We start from the raw sequence: 10,045 nt of genomic DNA, 5'->3' as shown, positions 1-10,045 counted from the left end.
TTTTGAGTCGCGGGATTCAAAGAAGAGAGAGATGGGAAAATCACATCAGTCCTCATCCAAAAGATTGAGGGAGTTCACTACCTGATCAAATGCTTCGGTGGGGTATTCGAATAGGGACAAAAATCGGCAGAACATAACTTCTGAAGCCCAGACCACTTCGATCGTAAGTGACGGTAGCACTCGACCAAATAGGCCAAAATGCTCACAATGTGGTAGGCGTCATTTTGGCGAGTGCCGAAGGAATGAAAGAGGCTATTTCAAGTGCGGATCATTGGAACACTTCATCCGTGATTGTCCTGAATTAGATGAGAGATAGAGAAAATAATATGTGAAAGTGAGTAGTGCTCATTTGAGGGGTAGGCCTTAGAAGAACCTCGCAAGTGGGGCTAGCAGTAGAGGCACGCCAAGTGATGCTGCGGTGAGGTCCAAAGGTAGAGCGCCTACCAGGACTTATGCTATACGAGCTCGGAAAGAGGCAGATTCTCCTGACGTGATCACTGGTACCTTTTCTATCTATAAAATATCTGTTGTTGCTTTAATTGACCCAGGATCTACCCACTCTTATATTTGTATAGAATTGATACCTCATATGAGTATGTTAGTAGAGTCGATTGAGTTTGTAATAGAAGTGTTCAATCCTTTAAGCAGACATGTATGTAAAAATTGCCCTTTGACAATTAGAGGTCATTGTTTTTCAGTTAACTTGATGTTATTTCCATTTAATGAGTTTGATGTAATCCTTGGGATGGATTGGTTGACTGCTTATAGTGTTGTAGTAGACTGCGGGAAAAAAATAATTGAGTTGAAATGTGAAGACAAAAATGTTCTTCGAGTCAGACCGGATGAGTCGGATAATCTGTCTGTAGTAATATCGTCTTTGACTACCGAGAAATATTTGAGGAAAAGATATGAGGCTTATCTAGCTTTTGTGTTGAATACTCAAGTGTCTAAGTTGAAGATTGAATCGGTACTAGTGGTTTATGAGTTTACAGACGTGTTTCCGAAAGAATCACCCGGATTGCCTCCGGTGAGGGAAGTAGAGTTTGGAATTGAGTTGGTCCCCGGTACGACACCCATCTCGATCGCTCTGTATAGGATGGCTCCAACAGAGTTAAAAGAGTTAAAGGAACAGTCGCAAGAGCTAACAGACAAGGGCTTTACGAGACCAAGTTTTTCCCCATCGGGTGCTCTGGTACTTTTCATGAAAAAGAAAGATAGGTCGATGAGGTTATGTATGGACTATAGAGAACTCAATAAGGTAACAGTGAAGAAAAAGTATCATTTGCCAAGGATTGACGACCTGTTTGATCAATTAAAGGGAGCCACTGTATTTTCCAAGATTGACTTGAGATCCGGATACTACCAGTTAAAAGTAAAAGAGCTAAATGTGCTGAAGACTGCGTTTCAGATAAGATACGGGCATTATGAGTTCCTCGCCACGTCCTTTGGTTTGACTAATGCCCCGACAGTGTTTATAGATTTGATGAACCGCATTTTTTGACCGTATCTAGATAATTTTGTCGTCGTCTTTATCAATGACATATTGGTTTATTCGTGTGATGAAAGCAAGCACGCAGTTCATTTGGGAGTTGTATTGCAAACTTTAAGAAACAAGAAATTGTAGACCAAGTTCAGTAAGAGTGAATTTTGGCTTAAGGAGGTTAGATTCCTAGGACACATTGTATCTGGAGAAGGGATCCGAGTTGACCCAAGCAAGATCTCGGTTATTGTGGAGTGGAAACCGTCGAGGAATGTGACAGAAGTCCGAAGCTTTTTAGGTTTGGCTGGATACTACAGATGGTTTGTAAACAGATTCTTTATGATAGCTATGCCGATAACAAGGCTACTGTAAAATAATGTCAAGTTTGAATGGACAGAAAAGTGCCAGCAGAGTTTCGAGAAATTAAAGGCTTTGTTAACCGAAGCCCCAGTATTAGTACAACCGGACTCGGGTAAGGAGTTTGTGGAATATAGTGACACCTACTTGAATGGTTTGGGGTGTGTGCTTATACCAGAAGGTTAGGTTATAGCTTACGCTTCAAGGCAACTGAAGCCACACGAGAAAAATTACCTGACGCATGATTTAGAGTTGGCTGCCATCGTATTCGAGTTGAAAATTTAGAGACACCATCTGTATGGTGAGAAGTGTCGAATGTTCACTGATCATAAGAGCCTTAAGTACTTGATGACTCAAAAGGAGTTGAATCTAAGGCAACAACGATGGTTAGAGTTAATAAAGGATCACGAGTTGATTATCGACTACACCCGGGAAAAGTGAACGTGGTTCTGATGCATTGAGTAGAAAATCATTATTTGCGTTGAGAGCAATGAATTTCAGTATGGCTTTGTCTGATAATGGTTCAGTTCTAGTAGAGTTGGGAGCTAGATCGACGTTTCTTCAAGAGATCCGTGAAGCCTAGAAAGGTGATGAGAAACTATAAGCCAAGAAGACTCAGTGTGAATCGAGAGTTGAATTAGATTTTCGTATTAGTACCGATGGTTGTATAATATTCAAAGATAGAGTTTGTGTACCCAATGACAATGAACTTAATCAAAAGATTTTGAGAGAGACACATAGTGGTTGTTTGTCCGTCCACCCAGGTAGTGTGAAAATGTACACCGACCTTAAGAAAATGTATTAGTGGTCAGGTTTAAAAAGAGACATTTCAGAGTTCGTGTTTAAGTGCCTAGTGTGTCAGCAAGTGAAGGTTGAACACCAAGTACCTTCGAGTCTACTTCAGCCTATCATGGTCCCCGAGTGGAAGTGAGATCGGATCACTATGGATTTTGTAACGGGTTTGCCAGTGATCTCGAAGAAAAATAATGCTATTTGGGTTATTGTAGATAGGCTAACAAAGTCGACACACTTCATACCTGTGTGTACTGATTACTCCCTTGAGAGATTAGCCGACTTGTATGTTTCTGAGATTGTGAGACTACACGGGGTACCCATATTGATTATTTCAGACAGAGACCCGAGATTTACCTCGAGATTTTTGAAAAAGTTACAAAAGGCATTGGGAACAAAGTTGAGTTTTAACACAGGTTTCCATCCGCAAACTGACCGTCAGTCAGAGAGAGTAATTCAGATATTAGAGGACATGTTATGGTGTTGCATCCTTGAGTTCCAAGGCAGTTGGGAAAAGTATCTACCGTTGGTTGAATTCGCCTATAATAACAGTTATCAGACAAGTTTGAAAATGGCGCCTTAGGAGGCTTTGTATGGGCGAAAGTGTTGAACGCCCTTATATTGGATTGAGCTAAGAGAGAGTCAGATTCACAGGGTCAATTTAGTCAAAGTGGCTGAAGAAAAAGTTAAAGTAATTTGTGACTGCTTGAAAGCTGCCTCGGATAGACAGAAATCCTACATGGACTTTAAATGAAAGGAAATTGAATTTCAAGTTGGTGATAAAGTCTTTTTAAAAGTGTCCCCGTGGAGAAAAGTACTCAGATTTGGTAGAAGAGGCAAGTTGAGTCATTATTTCATAGGGCCTTATGAGGTTATCGAGAGAGTAGGTCCAGTTGCCTATCGATTGGCTTTACCACTAGAGTTGGAAAAGATTCACGACGTGTTTCATGTGTCCATGCTACGTCATTATAGATCAAACCCTTCGCATGTGATTACGCCGTCAGAGGTTGAGATTCATTCGGACATGACATATGGTGAAGAACTGGCCAAGATTTTAGCTCAAGAAGTCAAACAATTGATAAATAAGAGTATTGCACTTGTGAAGGTTTTGTGGCATAGATATGGAGTCAAGGAAGCCACATGGGAACCCGACGAGACTATGAGAGATCAGCACCCGTACTTATTCACCGGTAAGATTTTTGAGGACGAAAATTTTAAAGGGGAGAAATGTAACAGCCTGATTTAGGGCCTAGTCAGAATAGTGGTCTCAAAACCATAAATATGAAGCCAGAGAGATTATTTTATTATTAAAATAGAGTCATAGCATGTTCATAATAGTTCACAAAAAATTTGGTGAGCTAATTTTAACGTTTGTAAACCCAATTACAAAAAAAAGACTAAATCGCATAAAATGAAAAAGTCTTAAATTGATAGCTAGAGGTGTCAAATAGCTAGAGAATAAAAATTGGGGGTTTTAAAAGGGCAATTAGGCCCTTTTAAAAGAGCTTGGTCAGCCATGAGACAAAGAAGGGTAATTGGTCAAAGTGTTAGGTAAGTGATGACATGTTATATGATAAAATAATACCCTAAATGCCTAGCTGTCATTTTTTTTCATCCATGCTTCCCTATTGACCGAAAATATTAGCCAAGAGAAGGGTTTTGAAGCTTAAAATTTTTAACAACTTATTCCTCTCACAAGTGATTTTCATGTCCTTTGTTGATGATTTTTGTATTTTTGAGACCCTTGAAGCATAAGCTTTCAAATGAGGGGTATATCTTGCAAAATGGTTGAAGGTCTAGGGTTTTTCCATGAGAGCATTTAGGGTGTTTTCTAAAATTTTATGCAAGAATATGAGTTTTAGTTGTGTAATAGATAACTTTTGTGAAAGGTGTTACCATGAAAACACCTAAAGGGACTATTTTGCACAAGTTGTAAAATGAATGATAAATGTGTGAAATAGAGAGAATTTGGGGTTGCAATAGGAGTAAAAAGAGTTAATCTAGGCTTAAGATGCGAAGAAATACGATAAAAATCGATTTTTGAGTATAGAGGCAAAATAGTCATTTTACCGAAAATGTGAATTTTTAATTGCTTAAATTTATTTAGTGATTAAATGAGTAAGTTTTGCTATTATAGATCAAGAAATACCAAATTCGAGACTAGACAGGGGGAAAGCCAAGCAAATCGACTAAATTGACTAGTTGCCACATTTTGTAATCCGAGGTAAGTTGTATGTAAATAGTACAACTACATTGCTATTATATGTGCTTGAATCGTTATAGCATGAATTGTTTGACTGTGGAATTGAGAATGTTTAATGATATTCGAGATAGTAGAATTTTCGTTAGAACCTTAGGAAGTATATCAGATATTCATGCCATGACATTTGGGATCATTTGTGTATGGGCTAGTGTAAGGCATGTCTGGGACATGCATCGGCCTCGAGACGTAAGCCAGTGTAAGACATGTCTAGCACATGCATTGGCTATGAAATGATAGTCAATGTAAGACCATGTCTGGGACATGGCATTGACTTGAGATGTGAGCCAGTGTAAGACCGTGTCTGGGACAAGGCATCGGCACCTTACCCATGTTTGAGGTTTGATGAATACCTAGTAGTATTCCGAATGGTTCAACGGTAAAAGCTATGTTCCTAAACTAATGAGCAAAGTATAACCATCTTGTGAGTGGCACAGGTACCTAATTGGTATGTATGAGATATGAGTTCATTGTATAATATGTGACTTGTTTATATGGTAATGAGTAAGTTATGTCTTTGCCTACCTTGGTATTATGAACATGTTGATTATTGATATATTGTTGTTGTATATTTACTTATATGCAACTTACTAAGCTTTTATGCTTACTTCCTTTTTTTTTCCATTTCCTTATAGTGCCGCCTAACTAGTTCAAGGATCACAGAAGTCAGAGATATCGATCACACTATCAACTGAAGTATTCGGTATAGTTGGATTTATATTTTTGAATATGGTATGTATAGGACTTAGACTTTATTATTTTGTGTCTTTGAAAATTGGCCAAATGTGTTGGCTTGGGTTGGAAACCCTTCAATTTGTATTAAGTTTTGAATAATAGTTAATATTCATTTTGAATTTATAAAAGATGCATTACCATGGTTAAATGAATGTCTATTATGGCTGAATTGGTTATATGAATTGTGCTTGTGTTGGTATTGGTTGACATGTGTATGAAACTAGGTATGTAAAGGTGGCAATGAGGCTTGGTAAATAGCCTTATATTGTCTACATGGGTAGACACACAGGCGTGTATCTAGGCCGTGTATGACACATGGTCTGCCCCATGGGCGTGTAGTCCGGCCGTGTGTCCCCTGCACATAAAAATTTCAAGTCAGTTGTATGGTAATAAATACACGGGCAAAGACACAGCCGTGTGTCTCAACCGTGTGAAGGACACGGCCTAGTATACGGGTGTGTGCCTTGGCCGTGTGACATCTTGAGCATGCTGACGTCAGAAATAGAATATCCATATTTTTGCACACGGGTTAGGACACGGGTGTGTCGTGGCCTTGTGAGGGACACGGGCCATTGACACGGGCATGTGCATGGCCGTGTGAAAACCCCTGTAGGTGTGAATTAGAAATTAATTCTACAGGGGTGTGGGAAACGAGCGTGTCCCAGAGTGCTTCGGTTGTATGAGCCACACGGGCCATCAGCACGACCATATCAAAATGGTCACACGGGCGTGTTACCCTTCCACAGGGACGTGTGACCTATTTTAAAAACAATTTCTTAAGGTTGGTTTAAGGATCCGGAATGGTTCCGAATAGTTATTAACGATTGATTTGGGACTCATAGGTCCATAATAAGAAGATTAAAGTAGAAATTGAAAAAGTTTTAATTTGGACTGTGTCTCGGTAATTTGAGATTGGTTGTATGCATGAGATCAAATTAGGTAATTCCTTGTACTCTGCCCCGGCGTGGGTTACGGGTATTGGGTGTTACAAGGTATTAATTGATCCATGATTGATGTTACAACTTTCATTTCCTTTTCGTTTGTTTCGAGAAATATATTGATCAATCCTGATTCTTTCTTTTCCCATTGATTCTTTTCAGATCAAGATGTATGGAGCCATGAATCTAAATATGTGTCTATATCGATCTTGTTCCTGGATTAACGAAAATGTGCTAAAGCTCTAATTGTCTTTTCCATTCTATTAGTCTCTTCCTTTTTGCATATGGCATCGCCATTCCTTTTGCCGTCATCCACTAATTTAGAACTTAATTTGAAAACCATATTTCGACCTAAATGTTTTCAGGGTGCCCCTAATAACCAACTAATGGTAATTGATTTTCCCTGTGTCTACCCAAAAATCTTAAGTGTGCTATTTACTACAAAGAGAAGATAATCAAACAATAATTCAACCTCTAATAGTCATGTGTTTGCAAGTTGAAGATCTAAATTCAAAGAAATATGAAAGATGAATAATTTTACAATAAGCTTCCAAAAGTATGTATAAGAGAAAAAGAAGAATTGAATAATTTTCTTTAGAAAACATTTTTCTTGATTGTTTCTTTCTTACATCTTGATGTGTCTTTAAGTTGTATTTATAACAAGTTATGAGTTTGTGGGCATTTATAGCCATTGGGGGGTGAAATAGAGCCTTTGAAAACATTAAATTTGAGTTAGAAAAGTGCCCTTACAACTAAGGTCTTGAGGCTTACCAACAGGGTCTTGATACCTCTCATAAAAGTAGTCATGTATAGTCATTATAAGGCTAACTCTTGAGACTTACAAGCCAAGTCTCAAGACTTGTAAGACTTGCAAGTTAAGTCTCGATGTTTGGCTCTCTAGAATTGGATTAAGGATACTAACTTGCTAGTCTCATTACTTGCAATGTTGGGTATTGAGACTTGGCTGTCAAAATGTATTAAAAACATTTTAAACACCTTGGAACACTTTGGTATTGACTCAAAAATAATTGGTTAATTATGAAACACATTTGGGAGATGTTTTTGAGTATTTGCAAGTCTTTGAAATGCTTTGAAAATGTTTGATCACTAAATGACTTGGTTAATCAAATTTTATCTTAAATGTCGTTGTTATATCAAAAGTTTGAGACATCAAAGCTAACATCTTAAGTGAAACCACAAACAAGAGGCAAATCTATCAAATATCGATGTGAAATGAATGTCAGATTTTTTGCTCAAGATCACTCTTTTTTTTTTCAATTTCTTACCCCAAGTTTAAGTATTTTTCCTATTAAAAATATTAAGTTTTAAATTTTTTAAATAAATATAAATAAAAATAAGACTACTAAATTATAATTTTAATTAGACCAAATTTATAAAAAAATATATAGTTCAAAATTAGTTTCATATGATAAGTACTAATAGGAATATTAGGCATTGCATGGTTTAATTTATTTATTTTAATATAATGATATTCTTATAAGGATACTAGATGCATAAATAGTTTACTTTGATCTAGAACTAGTGGATAAGGCAATTCTCCAATGGTCACTACTATGCTATTCAATAATATACCACCATCATTGAACAGACATTAGCATTTTATAATGGTATTCTTAGGCACTCCCTTGTATATGGACGATGTTACCAATTTCTAAGTTGTACCTTTCTTCAACTAAAGTTTGTGTTGATATTGAAATCATTATATTAATGATACATCGTTGCCTATAAGACTAGTTAATCCTAGATTCATTTACTTTCTATTAATAATTTGTGTTGATATTGAAATCATTATATTAATGATACATCGTTGCTTATAAGACTGGTTAATCCTCGATTCATTTACTTTCCATTAGTAAACTTTCTACTTTCTTAAAGCACCACTAATTGATTGGCTCAAACCTTGATGGCTATGTAGTTCTTATGGTTGATTTCTTAGTATTGTGAGTATGGAATTGTTCACCAGTATTTTTGGAACTTTGTTTATTTATCGGAGCATGCTGTGGTTTGATTTGGTTTATGTCCATACTATTGGTTGAATCACTATTAAAAATTTCTCTAAATTGTTAAGTATGAGTTGTGGACATGATTTGATGGTTTATTTATGCTATTAATACTTGAGTAGCATTTTAGGCTTGTGTAAGTACCCTAGATGTGTTTTTTCTAGAAACTCTACAAGTATGGCAAGAAGTATTAATATTTCTAGCCTTGTATTGGTACTCTACAGGATTTGTTTTGGTACTTATGTCCCAGCGTACTAGTACAACGTTGATAATGAATTGTTTGCGACTTCAAAAGTCGAGGGTATCAAAATAAGGGCTTAGGGTATCGATACCCTAGGCAAAATTTTGGTACCACAATTTTGAAATATCGATACTTCTTACTTGAGAGCTTAGTGTTTTGCTTGTATCAATACCCTCGACCCTGGTATCAGTGCTTGGCTCACAAGGTCACTTTTTAGGGCCACCAACAACATTTATAAGACATGTTTTAACTCAAAAGATGTTGATTAATGTCCCAATAGCTTGTAACATTTCATACTCAAGTTGGATCATCAGACTGAGTATGTGGTGTTACACTTATACCAAACCTTCTTAGCACGTTAACATTGGGACACTCTATTATACCTATTCAGCCCTAATGAACAAAAGGTAGTGTGCATGACCTTGGCATTAAGTTGAGCCTTCTTTTTGTCACATTCTTCCTACTCATCTTCATCATCAAGCACCTTCAAATCTCCATTTGAGATGATCCTCTATATATGGTAGTGATTGGTTTGAATGAATAACATCATCATTGTCTTCCAATATGAATAACACTCTCTATTGAAATAAGGAAGTCTAACAACGGATTAACCCTCTCCCAAACTAGTTGAAACAAAATTTTGTGTCATTTTCAAACTTGGTATTTTCTCCTTGAATCACCTTTCTTGGTGGTGAAACCTTTGTTGGAATACTAGCTCTGATATAAATTGTTAAGCTTCAAAATACCAAGAGGGAGTGGATTGATATTCTGAAAATTTCTACAAAAAAATTCTAAAATAAAAGAACAAGAGAGAATAGCTTGGGCATTTCGATTTATAGTGGTTTTGGCCCAATTTCCTACCTTAGCTTTCCACCACTAAAGATTTCCTAATTCACCAACTTTGAATTGATACCTTTCAAGGAAAAAGTATAGCCTTTACAATGTCTAACTTTTAAAAAAAAAATCTAAGATAAAACATCCCATCTAGTTTTTGTTGCTAAACTAAAACCCTCTAACTTTTGTGGTTCAACTAGAAGCCCTTTATAATCCACTTAAGATTTTACACTTCAAAAACTTTAAAGGATATTCTTTACAAGAAGAGAAGATGAGCAAAGTAACAATGAACCCCAATTAGGTGTCTGTTCGGAAATTGAAACTCGAAATATAAAGATATGAGAGAAAGAAAAGATTTGACAATAAGCTCTTAATGGATATGTATAA

This window comes from Gossypium arboreum, chromosome 12 (assembly GCF_025698485.1).
Source record: "Gossypium arboreum isolate Shixiya-1 chromosome 12, ASM2569848v2, whole genome shotgun sequence".
NCBI classification, from domain to species: Eukaryota; Viridiplantae; Streptophyta; class Magnoliopsida; order Malvales; family Malvaceae; genus Gossypium; species Gossypium arboreum.
Note: the sequence above shows the minus strand (reverse complement) of the source record.